Source organism: Neofelis nebulosa, chromosome 13 (assembly GCF_028018385.1).
Source record: "Neofelis nebulosa isolate mNeoNeb1 chromosome 13, mNeoNeb1.pri, whole genome shotgun sequence".
Taxonomy (NCBI): domain Eukaryota; kingdom Metazoa; phylum Chordata; class Mammalia; order Carnivora; family Felidae; genus Neofelis; species Neofelis nebulosa.
The window spans coordinates 26,310,434-26,331,332 of NC_080794.1; the positions used below are offsets into that span (position 1 = coordinate 26,310,434).

Here is a 20,899-nt window from a genome sequence, read left to right on the forward strand (position 1 = left end):
GTGTCATGGGCTTCCCACCTACACCACTGCTCACAAACCACAGAGGCCCAAGCAAGGCATTTTCCTCTTTCACCTCTCAGCATAATACACCACCACAAATAATAAAAAGTAGGGAACGTTTATAGAATACTTTCCTCTCCGTCAGATACTTTTTGAAGTGGTTTATGTGGATGATCTCATATGTTGATAAAACTATCACCCCCATTTTCCAGATGAAGAAATATAAAGGTTAAGTAACTTGTGTAACTAGTACAGCAGGATGTCAATTATATAAAAGCGTGTATTCACAAGAAACCATTCTTCATGTCCTAAATATCGAAAATTTGGTACTGTTCTTGAGAACTGGTCTCTCTTTTGACTGAGTCGTCACGTATGTTGTCTAGCAGGCTGTGCAGAGAAGGCTTTACAATGAGTTCATGTGCCTGCTGTGATTCATATGGAGTCTGGAGGAGCAGTCAGGGCACTCCGTGCTGATTCTCTCCTTCCACCCTCGCCTCCTATTCTTTCTCCTTAAGTTCTGACCAAAACAAACTTTGCTCATGCTTCGGAGACGTGTTTATCCTCCTAGCCTCTTTGTTCCTTTTGCCCAGGACTCCTTTCTTGGCACATTGAAATTCTCTCATTTCTCAAGTCCCAGCTCTGATGCTGCTCCATCACCATGCAGTCCCTCATTCTGCCGGTGTTTGCTGAGGGCCTAAGATGAGCAAGACTCTCCACCAGGCCTTCTCAGTTCCCTCTGTCCAGGGTAATCCTGAGGTTATGCTTGTCAGGATAACATAATGATACCACTAACAGTCATAACAATCATGATCGTAGCCAACACATGCATGGCTGTGACTGCTTCGCACACGTTTACGTATTTAATACACAGCACTCCCCACATTGTCATATGTTCTATTGAAGCACGTATTCTGCTTTTCCGAGAAGGTCAAAACTTTTGAGTCCATGGATCTCAGCTTTTGTTCTTTTTTATTTTTGATAAAGAGATCTATCTAGGATATGTAAAGATATCCAGGGCAGTGACTTAGACACAGCGTGAGCTACATAAACAGCATTTGAGTTGAATTTGATAGATCCCTATACACCCATGTAACCATAGCCTACATTCACCTTCTCATGGAGCTTTTCAGCTTCTCTGCAAAAACTCAGAAGTGCTGACAATTCTGGGCCTGCATTCCTGCATTGTAATATTTTGTCAGAACTGACTGCTGTGGTTTTCGTTTGGGCATGTGCTCTCAGGTTTTCCACAGGCTCTACCACTTAGAATGCCTTGCATCAGGCCCTGAAGCATCTGATTTTTTAACCTGGTGAAGCCAAAGGAGAATTCAGATTCCAGTTATAGGTTGGGCCCACCAGGATAGGAAGAGTTGCAGCCATTATACAAGGTAGTCACTTAGGCTGTCTGAGCAGCTCTTTTCTGTCATTGTTCTACCAGCAAGACTTTTGTTTCATCAGGAAGATGGCTCACTTTTCTAGTACCAGTTTAACAGGGGCTGTGCTGTGTCTGGGTGATTCAAAGAGTCATTTGAAGATCTGATGCTGTGACACATCCCAGATGACTTTAATAACCTTCCTATCACATGTTCCCAGCACAGGACGGAAAAACACCATGATGATACCTGACAGTCTGTAACAAAGCTCTCATAACATGCTGCGGAGGGGGAGTGAGTTATAAAACTCTGCTCGGCAAGTCTTCACTGGGGGCGGAAGCACAGCAACCCTCAAAGGCAAGCTGAGGTCCTTCTGATACTTCACAATGAGTCACAGAAGGTGTTGCTGTTTTTCCTTGACACTCACGGATACGTATGTAATGTGTCCTAAGCCATCCTTGTCTGTGTTTCCCTCCATCCCTCATTTAGGCAACAAATATTTGAGCCTGCTGGTGCTAGGCCTTGTGGGGGATACCTTGGAGATTGTATACAGACAATAAACAGGTATACAGGATAGTAGAAGGATGGTAGAATGTAGAAGGATGATTGTGGCGGTAATGCTATAAAAAGAATATGTATGGTGGTGTGACAGAATAAGCAGGGAGTCAGAAAGGGTGTGCGGGGAAGGCCTGAGGTGGGGACATTTGGAGGTTGAAATGAGATGCTCCCTGGCAGAGGACAAATGGGATGGGAAGGAGATGAGGAAGAACTTGGCACTTTTTAAAAAAAAATGTTTATTTATTATTGAGAGAGAGAGAGAGAGAGCTCAAGCAGGGGAGGGGCAGAGAGACACAGAGGGAGACACAGAATCTGAAGCAGGCTCCAAGCTCTGAGCTGTCAGCACAGAGCGCCATGCAGGGCTTGAACTCACAAACCTTGAGATCAAGACCTGAGTCAAAGTCGGATGCTTAACCAACTGAGCCACCCAGGAACCCCAAGAACTTGGCACTTTTGAGGAACAGAAAGAAAGCTAGTGTTGCCACAGTCATGCTATGCAGAGCATCGATCTGTGACAGGGAACTTACACTGGAATGTAAATCTGTGCACCATTTCCTTCTCAGAAAAGCCTCACTATATGTTAAAAAAAAAAAAAAAAGTCAACTGAACTAAAGTAAAGCTTAGTAACATGGTTTATATTCTGGACCCAGTTTCTTATCCCATTCGGCAGCCAACAGAGAACTCTCAGACTAAGAGCAGTCCACAGACTGCCTTTCTCACTGGTCTGGGGTATCCTGAAAGGGTGAGATGGATGGGGTGGGGTTCTGGAGGTAGGCAGGAGCCACGGTAGGCCCAAATGCACAAAGGAAGATCACCGCTTCACTAATATGCAATAAAATGAAAGTTAAAAAGCCAAATAACTCCTATAGACCCTTAATGAGAGTGTTAGCACTTGAAAGGGTACTTAGAGCACAACCAAGCTGCACTGAGGCGGGAAGTTAGGTAGTCCTTCACACTGACTCAGGAATTAATTATTTTTGCATATGTATACCAACTTTATAGTATATAATTAAAAATCACACATCAAGGGGTGCCTGGGTGGCTCAGTCAGTTAAGCATCAGACTTTGGCTCAGGTCCTGACCTCAGGGTTCGTGAGTTTGAGCCCTGCATCAGGCTCTCTGCTCTCAGCACAGAGCCTGCTTCTGATTCTGTCTCCCCATCTCTTTGCCCCTCCCCCACTGGTTCCCCCCCCCTCTCTCAAATAAATAAAATTTTTAAAAAATTAAAAAACCCCACACATCAATAAATTTATATAGTGTGATCCAGGTATGTGTTTATTCTACAAATGCCAAGAGCCAGTGGTAGAGGTTGAAGACCAGATATGCTTGGTGACCAAAATTGAATTTCCAACATTTTGAAAACTTGGAAATTGGGCAGACTAGACTTGCAGACTCTTTAGAAGAGGAAGATCCTTACCTAGTACTCCACACCCCTTAATGTCTTCTCCCGGACTTGTATGTTAATCATGGGTTACGGCAAATCTCAGTCGCTTACTAGAGGGTTTATTTCTTGCTCACATTGCATGTCCATTGGGGCAACTGTGTCTCTTTGCTCCACATCACCTTCACTCCAGCACCAGGCCAGGAAGGATCTTTGCGGAGCATCCCTGGTATTGAAGCAGGAGGAAAGGAAGCATGAAGAAAAATGCACTAGCTCTTGGAGCATCTGCTCATCCTTCACTGGCCAAAGCAAGCTGTATAGTTAAGGTGATAGCAATGGGGCTGGAAAGTAATCACCTGCAGGAAGAGTTAGACAATAATTTATGTATAATAACCATCAATCTCAACCCCCTTGCCTAATTTAGATGACCTGCCTAGTGCCCATAGATATTTGAGAGCATGACCACTTTGGCCAATGGAACTTGAGTATTCAAAGTTTTATTGTAGCCAGAAGCATGACAGTTACTCTAAAGCTTGCCATGCTCCAGCTATCACCACTCCATCCATCCATCCCTCTCTCCAGCCAGCCAGCCATCATCTACCTACCTACATGGCCTTGAACGGGTTAAGCTTCCACAGGCTTTTCCTTAGACACCCTTTATTTACTTTTTCCTTTAGGTTCTACTCAGACAAGGCACACTAACCATGATACAGTGTTAGCAAGCCAAGCTGTGAGGAAACTGTATTTCTGCTCTTTACTGTACTAAGCATCAACTTCCAGAGGGTGGTGTGTGCACTGATACTGGGCCCTCATCATGTACTGCAGCATCACTGGAGTCTGGTGAGCCTTCAGACAGAACTAGTAAATGATTAGACATGCAATGCTGAGCATTTATTACATACTTTCTGTGTGCCCAGCTCTGCTCTTAGGACTGTGGAAAACAGTCCTTGTTCCTAAAAAAAATTTTTTTAAATGTTTATTTTTGTGAGAGAGAGAGCACGAGCACGCAGGGGAGGGGCAGAGGGGCAGACTCCGAACAGTCTCTAGGCTCTGAGCTGTCAGCACAGAGCTTGATGTGGGGCTCGAACTCACAAACCCGTGAGATCATCATGACCTGAGCCAAAGTCAGATGCTTAAATGACTGAGCCACCCAGGTGCCTCAAACAGTCCTTGTTCTTTTTTTTTTTTTTTAATTTTTTTTTAACATTTATTTATTTTTGAGACCGAGAGAGACAGAGCATGAACGGGGGAGGGTCAGAGAGAGGGAGACACAGAATCTGAAACAGGCTCCAGGCTCTGAGCTGTCAGCACAGAGCCCGACGCGGGGCTTGAACTCACCGACCGCGAGATCATGACCTGAGCTGAAGTCGGCCGCTTAACCGACTGAGCCACCCAGGCGCCCCAAACAGTCCTTGTTCTTAAAGAGCAAGACATTCAGAGACACCATTAAGGATGGAGACTTGAGTGGTGAATTGTGGGACACCCATTTATTTACCTGAGTGACCATTGTGTGTTGGCATCAGCAGGGGAGGCTTTGTGAAGAGGTCCCTGAATTATGAAGAACTTGATGTATGGAAGGTGAAGAACATTGCACATGAGTTCAAAGTTTTGACTGGTTTCACCTAAATCCAGAATCTTTGAAAGTGAGATGGGCTTGTAGTCGCTTGTAGAGTTGATCCAATAACTTTGAGATGTTAAGGTTTTCTATTGAGTTGCTATTTTTGTCAGCCCTTAAGTTGCATTTGGTTATGACTAGCAGGTGTGATATGAAAGTGCCATGGCTACACTCAGTTGTCACAGTTGTTTTTCTCTCTCTTCGTGGTCTTCCCTTGTTCTCCAGTACCACTGTCCTGCAGTTTTGTTTCCACAAGTAATTATAGGGTTTTTGTTTTTGTCCTGAGGGGGCCTAGATTTAGATTTCACACAAAGGCTGTTTGCATGCTCCTCACTGTGTCTGGCATCTGGAAGAGTACCTGCAAAGTGGCAGGCACTGAATACCTGCTGCTGGATGAGATGGGTGGGGGTGGGTTTGGAGAACCACAGGACTCATCTTTTTTCTCAGTTCCTCACTCCCTTATTTGTCTTCCTATTGGAGCTGAGAGGATGAAAATGAGGTCGATGTTTGGCTTGCCAAATAGAAGGAAGAATTGAAGCAGGAATGCATCAATCTGCCTTCTCCTTCTTCCAGTCATACCAGAGACTGAATTGACAAGAATGAAGTAGACTGGGTTGAGAGGCAGTAGGACCCAGGAAGGGCCATGGTGAACATCTGTAAAACACATGCTTGTCCAGAGGTGGCACGTGCGTTTTTGCTCCAGGTGGTTGTTGTCATAGGGAGTTCAGAAATAGGATTGTTGCTTCTTCAGATTTTAAAGAGAACTCACAGCTCATTTTTCTTCTTTAAAATCTCCTGATTAAAAAAAAAAAATGTTGGCTATCTTTCTTCAGACTTCATGTGATCCAAACAAAATCTCTCTACAGGCTGGATATGGCACTTGGGGTATAATTTCTGGACCTTATGGTCCTTTATCAACCCAGCAAACACTGAACAATACCGAGGTAGGAATCTTGAGGTAGCTAGACTTTAAAAGAAAAAATCTATCACGTCTGAAAGAGAGGAGGCTAAGCTTTCAGAGACGAGGGTTCATGATGGGTTCTCCACACTCTTGGCTGGCTTTTCAGCAGCCTATTAGTGATAAGGATAAGGAATATAGCCATGGCCATGGGAAGGGTGCCCAGTTCAGCAGTGTGACTGGTGTCCCGTTTGCTCACGAGGCATTGGTATACTCAAATCTAATCATTTAAGACTTTGTGGCTAACAAGAGTCTTGTGCAACTAGAAAGAGGAAGTTAGTCCTTGGTGAATGAAGTCATTAGAACCAAAAACTGTGCTTTCCTTTGATTTCCAACCTGGTTGAACGTGTAAAAAAAATGGTGCACAAGATGGTGCACAGGGTAACATTTCCTATTTGCTGTCCTGTGACCTCTGATGTTTGATGATTCATTCTGGCACTCAACAAATATGAGCACCTACCTATGAGGTGTCAAGCAGTATTCTATGTGCTGTGGATACAGCAGAGGACAAACCACAGTCTCTGCCCTCAGGAAGTGCATAGCATAGCATGAGGACCTGGTGGTGCGGTGCACCTGCTGGGACTCTTTTGAAAAGCCGGTAACACTACTCTTTCCCAGTTCTCAGAGTTAAGCCACTGCTTGAACTAATGACATGAATGACACCATTGCCTCGTCCATTTTTGAAAGAATTCTTGTGAAGTTAGGCTCATATGTCAATGTTAGATTTACTTCTGGACTATTTGGTCATGAATTCATGAAGGAGAAGCAGTGCTGTATGACTAGGGAATTACACACCTTTTGATATGTCAGGGCCTCTGCAACAAACCAAAAAGACTTATCCAGATAGGAAGTTAGCTTTGGGATCCTGGTTTCTTCAGAGACTCAAGGGATGAGTTATTATTCCTGTGATTTATATTTCTGGGCTTACCACATACCCTTGCCGCACAGCCAAATGTGACCTGACACTCATAATAATAAAGGAAATGAACAATTTTTTATTTGCCCTAGAGAGAAACCTCAGTCTTGATGCAATCCCAGGACGGTACTGAAACAAACATGGTGGAGCATCAGGAGGCCAAGGCAGAATTTATTAATAGAGGAAAGAAGGCTGACTGCTTCTGTGTTCAGTAAAGTAGATCCCTCTTAGAAATGATGAGATAACCCTGCATGGTCTATTGCCATAACTTATATGGCAATATGCTAATGACATTTTAATTTAACAAACTCAGGGGTTTGCTAAGAATATAAAATGAAAAACATAGCAAATATCAGAAATCTATCAATGGCAGATTTGTTTGTTTTTTTTTTTTTAACAGCAATGTCAATCAAGGAAAAGCTTAAATACATTTTTATAAGCTAGCAGGCCAAAGACTGTTAGGAATACATAATGTATGCCCTATTCAACCTATGCATACATATATAAATATATGCAAACACACATTTAAATGCAAATGAAAGCTTTGTTTTCCCATTTTGGATACTTCATTTCTGAGTAAATTTATGAACTTGTTCTTGAACTGTAGTTTAGCCCATCACATATCCCTAAAGTCAAATTTTTTAGCTATCTAAACACAATATACCATTTAATACCCAGGTAAGTATACGTGATTGAGTTTCCAATTCAGGATAAACACCTGTCAAGGACTAGGAGTCAGAAATCCGTAACTCTTAGATGGGAAGTTAGAATATCTGAATTTTGATCCCAATTTTCCGAGAGGCTTTTGGAACTTTTTTTTTTTTTTTACCCTTTCAGGGGTCTGAGTTTGCTCATTATGATTTTGGTGGCGGTGGAGAGGCACTTTTTGTTTGCTTTGGATTTCATACAATGCAGTCTAGCTCCATTATTCATGCAAAGTAAATTCTCCATACATGTGTTCTGCATTGATATTGAATCTTCGTTGGGAACAATGGATCCAATTCAACATTTTTCTTTAAGTAAACTGCACTAAGGTAGGGCTCAAACTCACCACCCTGAGATCAAGAGTCATGCTCCAGTGGCTGAGCCAGCCAGGTGCCCCATCAGCAATCATCTTTAATGGACAGGAAATAGGTGACCCTGTCAAATGGCTCTAAGCACCCCTTTCATATTTGTAAAGGGACAATTACTACCCAAGGCAGTACCTACCTCATGAAGTGGTTATGAAGACTGAATCAATGCGATGTACTTACAGTCGGGCATATAGAGAGTGCTCCAATTTTAGTGATGATAATTGTGAGTACCACCACCAGTATAGCCTGGCTCTGGGCTAGAATGAAAATTAAAACAGCCAGTCTCTGCCCCTGTTGAATTAATCATGTAGTGTCTGGTTGCAAACCTCAGTGCCTACCTACCAGGCCAATCAGGACCAACAAATGTAAGAGGGAGGGCTGGCTTCTGCACTGTCTGGACCCCCCACACCTGGTTGCAGAGGGCAAGCATGACACGGCCCCACAAGTTGTTGCCTTCTGGAAATGAGAACTGTTGTCAAATCTTGCTTTTTACGGGAAGTTAGAAATTTGGGTTATGTAAAATCTCCCAACTTCTAAGCACCGACCACAAACGCCAACTGCAAACAAACAAGAGCACGAGGGATGAAAAGCCCTGGAGGGTTCCTGGAGCTGTCGACAACTTCTGGACATGCGGTTGCAATAAGTCCCAATTCCCCACTTTTCTGGGGGCAGCACAAACAGGATGAGGGCAAAGATCACTTGTCGGTTAATCTTTAATTCTTCGCTCCTCCACGAAATGCACATTTTGCCAGAGAACACAAGGACACTGTAGAGCACAGGTGGGTGAAGAGTTTAACACAATTTATTTTATGCTTAAATAATCGACTAGGTCATCCAGTGTATGGTTTTTCATACATATGTCATTAGAGCTATGTGTCAATGAATGCTGATTTTATATGAATATAATCAACAAATTAAAGGATTTCACCAAAACCCAAATAAAAATGCCCTTTAAAACACAGCAGCCTTATTAACCTAATATGACACTGCTAGAATGGTTACAAATGATTGGCTTATTCAAAGGTGTCTACATCTTATAGCCAGTACACAATACAGTAATAATTGTACAGCGTGCTGCCATTCTACGAGCTAAGAATTTCTGTTTAGTCCATTTTAAATACCCCCGACTGGGGCCTCTTATGAGCACCATCCACCTCTAAAGCGGCAAGCATTACCCCCTTTTAAGCACTAACAGCACCCACCCTCCCCCTAAAGCAACTACTGTATAGGGTTTTTTTTTTCATTTTTAGTTCATTTCATTGAAAAATTGGCAATAGCAACAAATATTAGATGAAGGGCTTTGTGTTTACAGATAAAATCTTCTGTGTTGCAGTATACTGTAGTGTTTGCAAAATTGGAAAAGATTTAATCAAAATAAGGTGATACACATGCATCAAAATATTAGTATTCTGAAGAAAAAATTTTTTCACAGAACTACAGAATTCCTCATTTTGGGAATTATTTAAATTTGCAGCAGATTTTAAAGATTTGTTTCTGTTTTTTAAAATCAAGCTAGCAGTTTTGCATATACAAACATTATAATTGCTAATATACAAGAATCAGTGAAGATTCCCCCCCCACCCAGGACCCCTCCCTCCTCTTCTAGGGTGAAGTCACTTGAGACCCCTAGTATGTTAAATGCATTTGCAATATTCTGTTTGTGTTCTAAGAGGCAGTGCCTTATCAACATTTATTCTATTTTTCTGTTAGAATTTATACAGTGTTATTATTTACAGCAAAACTATAGATGTTTTAAAAAAGAAACAAATAGTGTTTATACCCTGACAGTTTGGGTCCAAGAAAAATAAGGCGAGCTGTTGTGGAGTTAGTAATTTTAGTGTTTCTCTGTGATTTCATCATCCCGTCTTCTGTCCCTTCTGGCAGCAGGAATTTCTTCCTTTTGTAAATGACACCAAATTACTTAGGATAAACTGTTAACAGCATGGCTTCTTGTATATACACTGCATTGCTAATTGCACACGCGCCAATCCTGGGAATGAAAGTGAATTTCCATGCTCTGTAAATTGGCTCATGCTAAATTAAAATGTGGGTAGATTTCTTTTTTTTTTCTTTTTGCATAAAAAAAATCATGCCATTAATGTGTGGAAGCAGCAAACACACACACCCTTCTCCATGAATTTTTACTTCCTGCTGACATCTCTTCCATGAATTTCTCAATACTGGCAGTAAAATTACACGATCCTGTGGAAAGACAGACAAGAGGGAGTGAGGTTAGCTTGCTTTCTTCTTCCTTCTTTCCTTCCTTCCTTCCTTCCTTCTCTTTCTCCCTCCCTTCCTTTCTTCCTTTTTTCTTTTCTTTGCTTTACTTTTCTTTTACTTTTCTTTTCTTTTCTTGCCTTGCCTAAGCCTTCCTTCCCATTCAACAGAAAAGCTTAGAGAACGAGGCCTCTACTTTCTTATGGGGTAGTTTAACATGATTCTTTTTACCAACACAATCTGTTAGGTCAAAACCCTGAGGTGTAGCTGAAAGCTCTTTGAAGGCAGTGACTTTTTCTAGGTAACCCTGTGATCTCCAAAGCACACTCTTCACTGTATGTGTGGTTTTTGAGATTGTGTTGGAAAAGAACCTCTTCTAGGGCTCTATCTCTAACGATCAGGTCACTCAGATACTTGGGAAAGCCATTTACAGCCCTTTGGGCCTAGTCTTATCTATAAAATGAGGCTCACAGAGGTGCTGTGTGGGATTTCCATCAACATCAAAATATCAGGGGTCTGGAGTTCTCATGGGCATAAAGGAGCCCGGGATATTGAGTCAGAATAGAGCATTTCAGGAATGTCCATATGTTTTATAAGTGCTCACTCCCCAAAGTACAACTAATCTTTCAAAAAGGGAGAACAGCATCATTACTTCATTACTCTGGAATTGCTTTTCCATGCACCAATTAAAATGAAAGACTGTCTTCCATCACTGCAAAGAATACTTTCCCTCCTCCTGCCCCACATCAGTCACGACAAAATCGATTCATTATATTTGAGCTTCTTTACGGAGGCTGAGAACATCTTGTCTTACTGAATAATAACTGCATAAAGTCTCAGTGTTTTATAACCAGTCTTAATACAGTCAAAGTAAATCAGCTGCTTTTGCTATGAACTCTTTCTTCATAAAACAAAGTTTGCCTACATATAGTTCATCGTCCTCTCTCAGTGTGAAGCGACAGACCTGAATACTGGCCCGAGAACAAATCCCAGCCCCTGTGAAAACCTGAGGAAAGCAAGAACAATTGTAGGAATAACCGTGTTCACTCACTGGTAAGCAGCAGACCATTTGTGCAGGCCTAGAAGCACCAGCAGAACTGGGTTTCTGTTGGGGCCCAAGGGTGTCTTCAGTGCCCCTGAGTTTGTTTACTTACCCCAGACAAGTTTCTGTCTCTTTAAGAGGGATCACCCAGGATACCTCAGCTTATGTAAACATGTTAGTACAGTACTTCCTCTGTCTGCTCTACTAGTTCTTGCTTCCTTTTTTGTGCTGAAAGTGCTACTGACCAGCATGCCCCAGGTCACTAATGCTTGGAGCCAAGAACATCAAAGTGTCAAGTGCTTCTGGAGTGATTTCAATATCTGCCCCCCTTCCCAGGACTCTGCAAAGGTTGTAGAGAAGGAAGGTGACTTATTTGGGCAGGACATGCCCTAGAAAGTGGGCAAATCCAAGTAGGATCAGGATTTTCTCACCTCTATTACCACTTATACCTAATCTTCTGGGCACCAGGGTTCTTAGGTGGCCCTATGATGATGTTACCCCCGTGGTCTCCTTGTGTCTTCCTAGGGAGGCTTCTCAGCAGTCTTCTCTAGTTGAACCCCCTACCCCCCACACTGTACAGCTTAATTGACATATAATTCACATGCCATACAATTTATTGTAAATATACAGTTTGATAGTTTTCAATACATTTATATAGATATGCAATCATCACTACAACCCAGTTGAACTTTTTTTTTTGTTTTGCATCCTCTCTTCCAAAAGCCAATCCAATTTCCCAGGTTAATCTTGCCATAAGAAGCAAGGTGTTTCTCCTATCACCTTGATGCAAGCACATGTTATCTTTTATAGAAATATTGGATTTGTTTCTATAATTTTTTTTTTTAATTTTTTTTCAACGTTTTTTATTTATTTTTGGGACAGAGAGAGACAGAGCATGAATGGGGGAGGGGCAGAGAGAGAGGGAAACACAGAATTGGAAACAGGCTCCAGGCTCCAAGCCATCAGCCCAGAGCCTGACGCGGGGCTCGAACTCACGGACCGCGAGATCGTGACCTGGCTGAAGTCGGACGCTTAACCGACTGCGCCACCCAGGCGCCCCTTGTTTCTATAATTTTTAAAAATGCTATTAATTATGTCCATTTATATTCAGGTATGGTATGGGTGATAGTTAAAAAGAAATTGGGGAGTGAGTTCCTCTTGTAAATCTCTCTTGTTCTTGGTCATACAATCAGAGTGTGTTGGCCCTAACCACACGGGGTGCAGGAAGGTCATTCATTGGATAAAAGACTTTATACCAAGTACAGTGTTCTACAAAAAGCATGAGTGCCTTGGCTGAGAGACTGTATACCTATTATAAAATATTGACATCTTACAAATTGTGATGAGAGCGCCATCTGATGGAAAGGTGTGATGGCAGGGGCCATCAAGATGACATTTCAGAAATAGAATTTGAGTCCTTTTTTCTTTTTGGATTTAAGTAATACATCTGAGACAGAGGCCTTTGCATTTAGGAATCTGTCTTTGGGTTTTGCATGCTTTTCAAACCCAAAGGTAGTAGAAACAAACATTCCTTTTAATCATTTTACTATATATATATATATATTTTTAATTTTAAGAAACATTTTTGATATATAGAAAAACAGCTATCAGTGTATTTTCATGGCAGTTTATATCTTACAGATGAATGTTGTATTTTCCACATCCATTTTCAAGTCAGGGGTATGCTTGAGTTAGAACCACAATTTCCTTTACAGATCCACATACCAGTGGTTTTTAGCCCCTAGGGCCCACCTTAAAAACAAAACAAAACAAAATCACCTGTCTTTAGTTTGGTATATGAAGCTTTCTGCAGTTCAGCCCAATCAGGCTTACTGTCCACTACCCCTCAGCGAGAAGCTTTTTTCATAATCTCCAATGGTTCTCAAACTTGGGTGCACATTAGAACTATCTGGGAAGACTTAAACCCAGGGTCCAGACCACATCTCATGCCAATTTATTTAGAATTTCTTGGGGTGGAGCTCCAAAAAATCAAAAAAACCTCAAATACCAAAAAACTTTTTAAAAACTCTCTAGATTATTTGAATGTTCAACCATGTTTAAGAGGCAACCATATATTCTAGAACACTGCTTCTCAAAGTCTAATATCTTTATGTATCACCTAAAGTATCTTCAAGTGTGGATTCTGATTCAGTGGGTCAGGGTAAACTCAGAGATGCTGCATTTCTAACAAGACTCCCAGGTGACACTGATACTTCATGGACCACACTTGGGGGAGCTAGACTGTGTGCTAGTCAGCAACACATTGGTTTCCAACTTCTTTTTCTTTTTTTAAAGTAGGCTCCATTCTGGGCATGGAGGGCCTGAACTCACGATCCTGAGAGCAAGACTTGAGTTGAGATCAAGACTCGAGCTGAAATCAAGTTGGACGCTTAACCAACTGAGCCACCCAGGTGCCCCACCAACTTCCTTTTCCTTGCTCATGATTTTGTATCCACCTATACTTCTCTTCCCCAACCTTCACCAGTATCTAACTCCTCTCCATCCTTCAAGTTTGTTTCAAATGTCATCTCCATGAAAGTATAGACTCCGCTCTCCCTAAGGAGATCGGCCTTGGCAGGTTAACTGTTACTCGTCTTTAAAGACTTAGCTCTGTTACAGCTTTAGGAAAGAAAGCCCTTTCTAGTATGCCTTTCTTATAGCCTACTGAGAACGCAGATTTGTCATACTATTCTCTTCCATCCCTACCCACCTCTCTTCCCTTCCTTTTTTTTTTTTCTCTCTTGAGTTACAGAAGTCATGGGACTAAAAATATTTTTTCCTAAGCATTAATTCTAGTTCTTCATGTAAACATGAGAAACTACAGTGAAATTTAATAATTCCCAGTTCATGGAGATTTGTTAAACACATACCATCCAGTAAATGGTTTTTTGAGTTTGTTTTTTTCTAATGACTTGTGACTTTAAAAATACTTGAGGTCATAGGGCCAGTTTAAAAAAAAAATACTGGGAAGATATTGATTTATATTTTGGTTGTGAAAAAGATATACTAATTAAATAATAAAATTGTACAGCTATTATTATTAAATGTTACGTGCCAGGCACTGTTATAAAATGGCTTAGCTCATTTAATAACAATAAGGTACTATTATAATCTTGCATTTTACAGATAAGGAAACAGAGCCACAGAGCTAGAAAACAAACCGAAGAGAGTAACTTGGTACATAGTAGAGCTAGAAATGGAAATCAAACCACCTGACCCTACAATCCTTGCTCTAGACCTCAGAGCCAAGGCTTTTGGTTAATTAGGGATTTTTTTAAAGGGTAAGAAAAGTAAAAACAAACAAAACTAAATAAAAACAGATCTTCCAAATAAATTCAGGGAAAATATTCCGAAGTGAAGCAATTCAGGCACCTTGGATTTCTGGAAAGCAGAATCAGGAGATCTGGGTTAAAATCCAGATCTGTCATTAACTAGAGCCATTGGGCTTTTGTTATCTATCTCTGTTCATTCCTTAGTAAAGAGGAATGAGAATGCCTCTTTTAGTAATTTCCCATGGAATTTCTCTGCTTTTGATGTTGGTATACTTCAGAATACTTTCAATTATTTCACATCCCTTGTTTCTCAGAGAATTTCAGTGATGCTGCCATTCCAACTTCTTCCACTGTTCCCTCCTGGCACCCGTCGCATCTTCGTCTACAGGCCACTGGTCCTGGCTGCCTTAATGCTACTACTAGCTGAACTTACTCAGTACTTACTATGGGCTTGCCTGCCGCTCTCTGAAGCAATTTACTTGTATTAACTCAGCTAATTCCCACAACAACTTTATGAGGTTTGTTATTCTTCCCCCAGTAGAGGTGAGGAAATGAAGGCACAGACCCCAGCTAAGTTCATGTAGCTAGTAAACTCCCTGGCAGGTCCATCGACTCCGGCCACTTCACTTCTCACCCAAATACCAAAAATGACCACACTATGATCTCCAGCCCAGGCTTCTCTCTCTGATCATCATCAAATGTCAAGGGCCCTGCACGCTGACTATCTACAAAGCTACTTCATCACCCAGGCTACGTCAATCACTAATTTTGATTTTGTGGTCTTAGGTTCTATGATTTTGTTAATAATTACCCTACATACCTATAACCCTGATGTCTTTAACTCTCGCTCTTCTCTCCCGACACAGAACTAATCTGGTTCCTCAAATCTTTTCTCCGCTTTTCATTCTCTCTGTTCCAGTTCAGGCCCTCCTCTGTGTTGCAGATCTGAGGCCCTTGTGTTCAAACTCTCTTCTTCCTCTACTTCTATCAGAGTTACCTAAATCATATCTGATCATATTATTTTCCTGCCACAAAGCTTCCAGTACCCAACTGTATCCAGGATAAGAGCCAAACTCTTGAGCAAAGCACGTATGATTCTCCACACTGCTGCGTCTCAAATGCTACTCTTTCTTCAAAAACTAGTTTGGGGCGCCTGGGTGGCTTGGTCGGTTAAGCGTCCGACTTCGGCTCAGGTCATGATCTCATGGTCCGTGGGTTCGAGCCCCGCATCGGGCTCTGTGCTGACAGCTCAGAGCCTGGAGCCTGTTTCAGATTTTGTGTCTCCCTCTCTCTGTGACCCTCCCCCGTTCATGTTCTGTCTCTCTCTGTCTCAAAAATAAACGTTAAAAAAAAAAATTAAAAAAAAAAACAAACTAGTTCAAATACGTACTTCCGAGAAACTTTAAAAGACCTCCTCTGTTGGAGGGAATTATATCTTCCAGTGGTTGCCCTGAGCATTTTGTTATATCATTTATTACATTTATGTATTTTGATTTGTGTGACTTATGATCATGTGTGCCTCTTGGACTAGACTGTAAAGTTATAGTGGGCAGGGATTCTCTCAGATAATAACCTCAGACTTAAAATAGTATCTTACAATGTTGTGCTCTCCCTACTGCCTACACGGTGTGTGTCACAAACCTTGCACATAGTAGCTAAGAAGCAAAGGAGCTCTAAATGTGCATGGTCACCTGCCTACAAAAGCTTGTTAGCTGATCTACATTATAGGAGAGTTTCTCTCATCCACCACTATGAAAAACCACACAAGTATACTGCAGGGTTGAGGCTGAACATGTAGGTGATCTTAGATGATAGGATATAGAATAGCTTTGAGATGTCTAGGAAGGAAGAAGTCAGAGGTAACCTTTTAACTCTATTCCTCTTCAAAATCTTGTTCCAGGCTCACTTTAATCCTCTCCCTAGGGGTTCACATCTATTCTCTCCTGTTCCCTTTCTCTGGTATTCAACATTTACCTCTTTAGTGATAACTCTAACATTTCTATAAGTGCAGCCCCAACCTTTCTGCAGAGCTCCAGACTTATATATCTAAAACAATACTTGGAAGTCTCAAAAGCAGTTTAAACCCAAATCTAAGCCTGAATGCTTGATGTCCTTTTTTAAAAACCCATTCTACTTCTGTTCCTTTCTCTACTGCCCTGTTGTGTCAGCCAGAAACCTGGGGATCATTCTTGACTCAACCCTTCTCCATCCTCCCTGCCCCTCCAAAGTAATCTACCTGTTGATTTTCCTAAACCTACTGCCCAGGTCCTAGCCCTGCCACTACTACGGCTTAGTTGAACTGCTCAGTAACCTAACCAGTCACCTTCAGTTTATTCTTGTTTCCCCTCCAACCCATTCTCTACATAACCTATGTGCTTTAAAAAAAAAAAAATTGGGTCAGGCTCTTGGCTAAAATCCTTCAGGGGCTTCAAATCCTTTTCCCGGTCAATGCTTTTGCTCATGTCGTATCCTTTGCTTGGAGTCTGCTTCTCCTCTTCCCCATTCTTTTCATGGTTGGCGCCACCTATAAGTTCTTAGTTTAAATGTCACGACTTCTTTTCTTTCTTCTTAAAGATTTTATTTTTAAGTAATCTATACACCCAATGTGGGACTCGAACTCACAACCCCGAGATCAAGAGTCACATGCTCCACAAACAGAGTCAGTCCGGTGCCCCTATGTGTCATGACTTCAGAGTGACCTTCCCAGCCCCCAAAAGTCTAAATGTGTTTCCGCATTATTCTTTTATTGGATATTGGACTTTGAATTTTTAGCCCTGAAGCATCTGTTCCATGCAGGCTGAGAGATTAGGAGGGGCAGGGCCCATGGAAGTTTTCTTCACCATCATACATCCAGCCTTTCCACTTTTAGCCAGGCAGAAGGTCAAATATTTTTTGAAGGAATGAAAAAAATGAACCAACTTTCTGGTTTAGAAAAAGTGTTGCCCTTGGCAAGCATTGTCACTCTTGGCTTCCACATGGCTGTGAGATTCTGAGCATTTCCCCAGAAGAGGTTTGGAATACACCTGCTCCACAGTCTTTTATGGCTACATCTGGGGACCTTCCTTTGCTACAACCTCACTAATCAGCCCTCTAATGGTACTTATGAAGTAAACACTTAGAGGTTACCCCCTTCAAAATGGATGTCTGCTTTATTTTAAAAAAGAACAAACATCTATGAGTATTTTCACTGTGTAAAATATGAGGACATTTACTATAGGTTGTCTATGTACATCTGTTTGATTCAAAATTTGCTTTTAGGTCTCTAAGCATCATCAACTACTATTTAACTATGAATATAAGTTAAGAACTTAGGTTCTGGATAAGTTCAAATTTATTCTTTTGCTTATCAGCTGTACAGGACTTTGAGTAAATCATTTAACTTTTCTCATCTTCGGTCTTCATAGTAGTACTTACCTTACAGCATTGTGTTGGGGATTATATTCAGTAATGTATGTAATGATCTCACCTAGTACCTGGCATATAGTAATCATTTGCTAGAACATGACTATTATTATTCAAATTGTAGACATACAGCTAAGTGTAATAGAAAGGGCACTAGGTAGAGTATCAATAATCTTGAGTTTAAGTCCTAGTTCTACCAATCACAAGCTGTGTGACAATAGAAATGTCATTGACCTCTCTGAGCCTTGGAATATTCATCTGCAAAAGGTAGCAAACAAAATTGGCCTAACCTATCTAGAAGCTTCTTTGAAGGATTAAATAAGACAAAAATGTAAAATCACTTTGTAAACTATAAATCACTATACACTGTGTACAAATCTTTATAGCTATTGAAAGCCATTGGCTTTTCCCTTACATTAAAAACAGGATAACTAAGACTCAGTATTAAAGAAAAGCAGGTGCAGGGTTCAGATAGCTCAAAATTTAGCTGGTTCTAAAATGGGAAATAAAAATTTTGATGTCACCATCTGAGACTCCGTGAAATTTGGCGGCAGTCTACTTGCTTAGTTGTTTTTGTTATTAAAAAAAAAAAAAGGCAGCCAGCAGGCTATAAAAACTCTCAATATATTTGCAAATTGATTTCTCCAGAGCATGCATTCAGTGTCCTGGAATTCCAGTGGGTATTCTTGGACTCATTTCCCAGGTTCACTTACGGAAGGTAAATACCACGCTGGAGAGTAACGTGAGGCTTACAGTCAAATCACTGTTCTTTCCATCTGACACATTAAGTTTGCTTTCTGCTGGAGTTATTTTCACATTCATATGACTTCTACCTGACTTTCTCTCTCCTTTGAGTGGTGTAGCATGTGAGCCAAGGCCCTGACAACTTCTTTACGGGGTGGGTTATTTGTAATTTTAAGGCCTCTTGTACATTTAGTGACCATGTCGTATCTAAAGGACCTAGCACAGTTGTATTTTTTTGGTGTTATTTATTCACACATACTAGGTGGATGTTGCTCTAGGAAAATGGTTCCTCTGCAATGGGCAACCACTTTGGTTCATTTCCATCCAGTCTGAACAAGCTGGCAAATGTTGAGGTGCATACTGAACTCTCTTCTGGATTCCTTTCGCTTATCACTTACAACGGCTTAAATGGACTAAGTCAAGACTGCAAACTCATGCTTAGTGCTTTATTCATCTCTATGTATCTAGATATGTCTTGCACCAGGAACAGCTGCAAGACATACATAACAAGTGGGTTCATTCTAGGTATTGACGCACTGATGTCATCCATCATTTTCTCATCTCTCACACTGTGTGGAAAGCAAGTCATGTTGATGTCTCCTGATTCAGTCTGCCTCTTACCATCCTCCTGGCCAAGCCAGCACCTATAATAGTTTCTTACTCGGTTTTCTGCTCATCCATTACTGCCCCCTCTGGTATGTTCTGTGCCTTTGCAGCTAGAGCGAGTGATGCAGAACGTACACATTGGACCATACCCCACCCTTGCCTGAGACTCTTTCTTCACTGCTCTCCTTCTGCTTTTAGTGTGCAGACCAGAATCCCTACAGAGAGGCTCATGAGGCTGGACAACTCCCACCTTTCCTACCTCTGCAGACCCAAGGGTCAAACTCTCTGCCAGCTGCACTGACCTGTTTCCCCAGATTCTCCCTTCCTGTTCTTCCCCATTCTGGCCATTGCAAAGTGCTGCTGCACATGCCTAGAAGGTGACCCCAGACACCGTCAAACTTCCCTCTTCACCCAGTCATGTCGTGTTCAGTCTTCAAAACTCAAACATCACTTTTTCAAGGAAGCCCTCCCTGTCACCTCAGACCTCAAGTCTCCAGTCAACATGGTTGAGGGTGTTAACGATGTTGGCTCTGGTGGCAGGTTTGTACCTGTTTCTGCCAACTCTATGTGATGTTGGGCAATCTGAGCCCTATTTCCTCATCTGTTACATGGGGATGATAGGGCATCTGTCCAAGAGGGTTAGCTGTGAGAATGAAATGAAGAGCAGAGTAGAACACTTGGACGAGTATATATGGTAAATATTAATTTCAGAATGTTCTGCAGTTCTTGGTAGTTTTCTCAATGCCATTATACTGATGTGATTAGTTATGATTGGTTAACATTAAATCCCCAAAACATAAGCTCAGTAAGGGAAAGTACCATGCTTATGTTGTCTACTGAGAGTTTCTCAGTGCCTACGCAGAAAGCGTCACAGAAATGAAGTGAAATAAATCTTGGAGTGAATAAACATATGGTAAGCTTTCTTGAGAGGGAGGGATTAGGAATTTATCTGGGCCTGCAATAGTAGACACAGACCCTCATCCCTGCCCTAATTCTAACCCTAATCCTAGATCTTGGGGAAAAAATGATTTGATTATATATATATATATATATATATATATATTTATTTTACATAATATGTATATATTATGTTATATATGTATATGTTATGTATACATATACATATACAGGTATATATGTATACATATATATGTATATATTATACATATATGTATATATACATACAATGGAATATTACTCAGCCATAGAAAAGAACAAAATCTTGCCATTTGCCACAACATGGATGGAACTAGAAAGTATTCTGCTAAGTGAAAGAAGTCAGTCAGAGAAAGGCAACTACAATATGATTTCACTCATATGTGGAATTTAAAAAACAAAAAAAAATGAGCAAATGGAAAAAAAAAAGACAGAGAGAGGCACACCAAGAAACAGACTCTTAACTATAGTGAACAAACAGATGATTACCAGAGGGGAAGCTGGTGGGACGACTGGGGAAACAGGGGATGGGAGATAAGAGGGTACTTGTGATGAGCACTGGGTGTTGTACAGAAGTGTTGAATCCCTATATTGTTCTACTGAAACTAATATTACATAGTATGTTAACTATACCGGAATTAAAATAAAAACTTAGAAAAAGGAATTTATCTCAGCCTTAGTTGAGTCACAAACAAAATTCAGAGCAATGAGACTAGATTTCTCAGTTCCTCATGTCCACACTGCAGTAGCAGGATTCCGGTCACTGGGGAAGAGAAGATCTGTCCGAGTAAAAACTAGAATCTATATGC

General features: G+C 41.2%; 1 protein-coding gene across 30 annotated transcripts in view; it reads right to left on the bottom strand.

Moving 5' to 3' along the window:
- Nucleotides 1–8,655: 8,655 nt before the first annotated feature.
- ANK3 (ankyrin 3) overlaps nt 8,656–20,899 on the bottom strand; it is a 342,851-nt gene continuing 330,607 nt past the window's right edge. For all 30 annotated transcript variants that reach the window (XM_058696391.1, XM_058696392.1, XM_058696389.1 and 27 more), the window contains one exon: nt 8,656–10,073. The gene's annotated coding sequence lies outside the window, so the exon portion shown is untranslated. The remainder of the gene's footprint in view (nt 10,074–20,899) is intronic.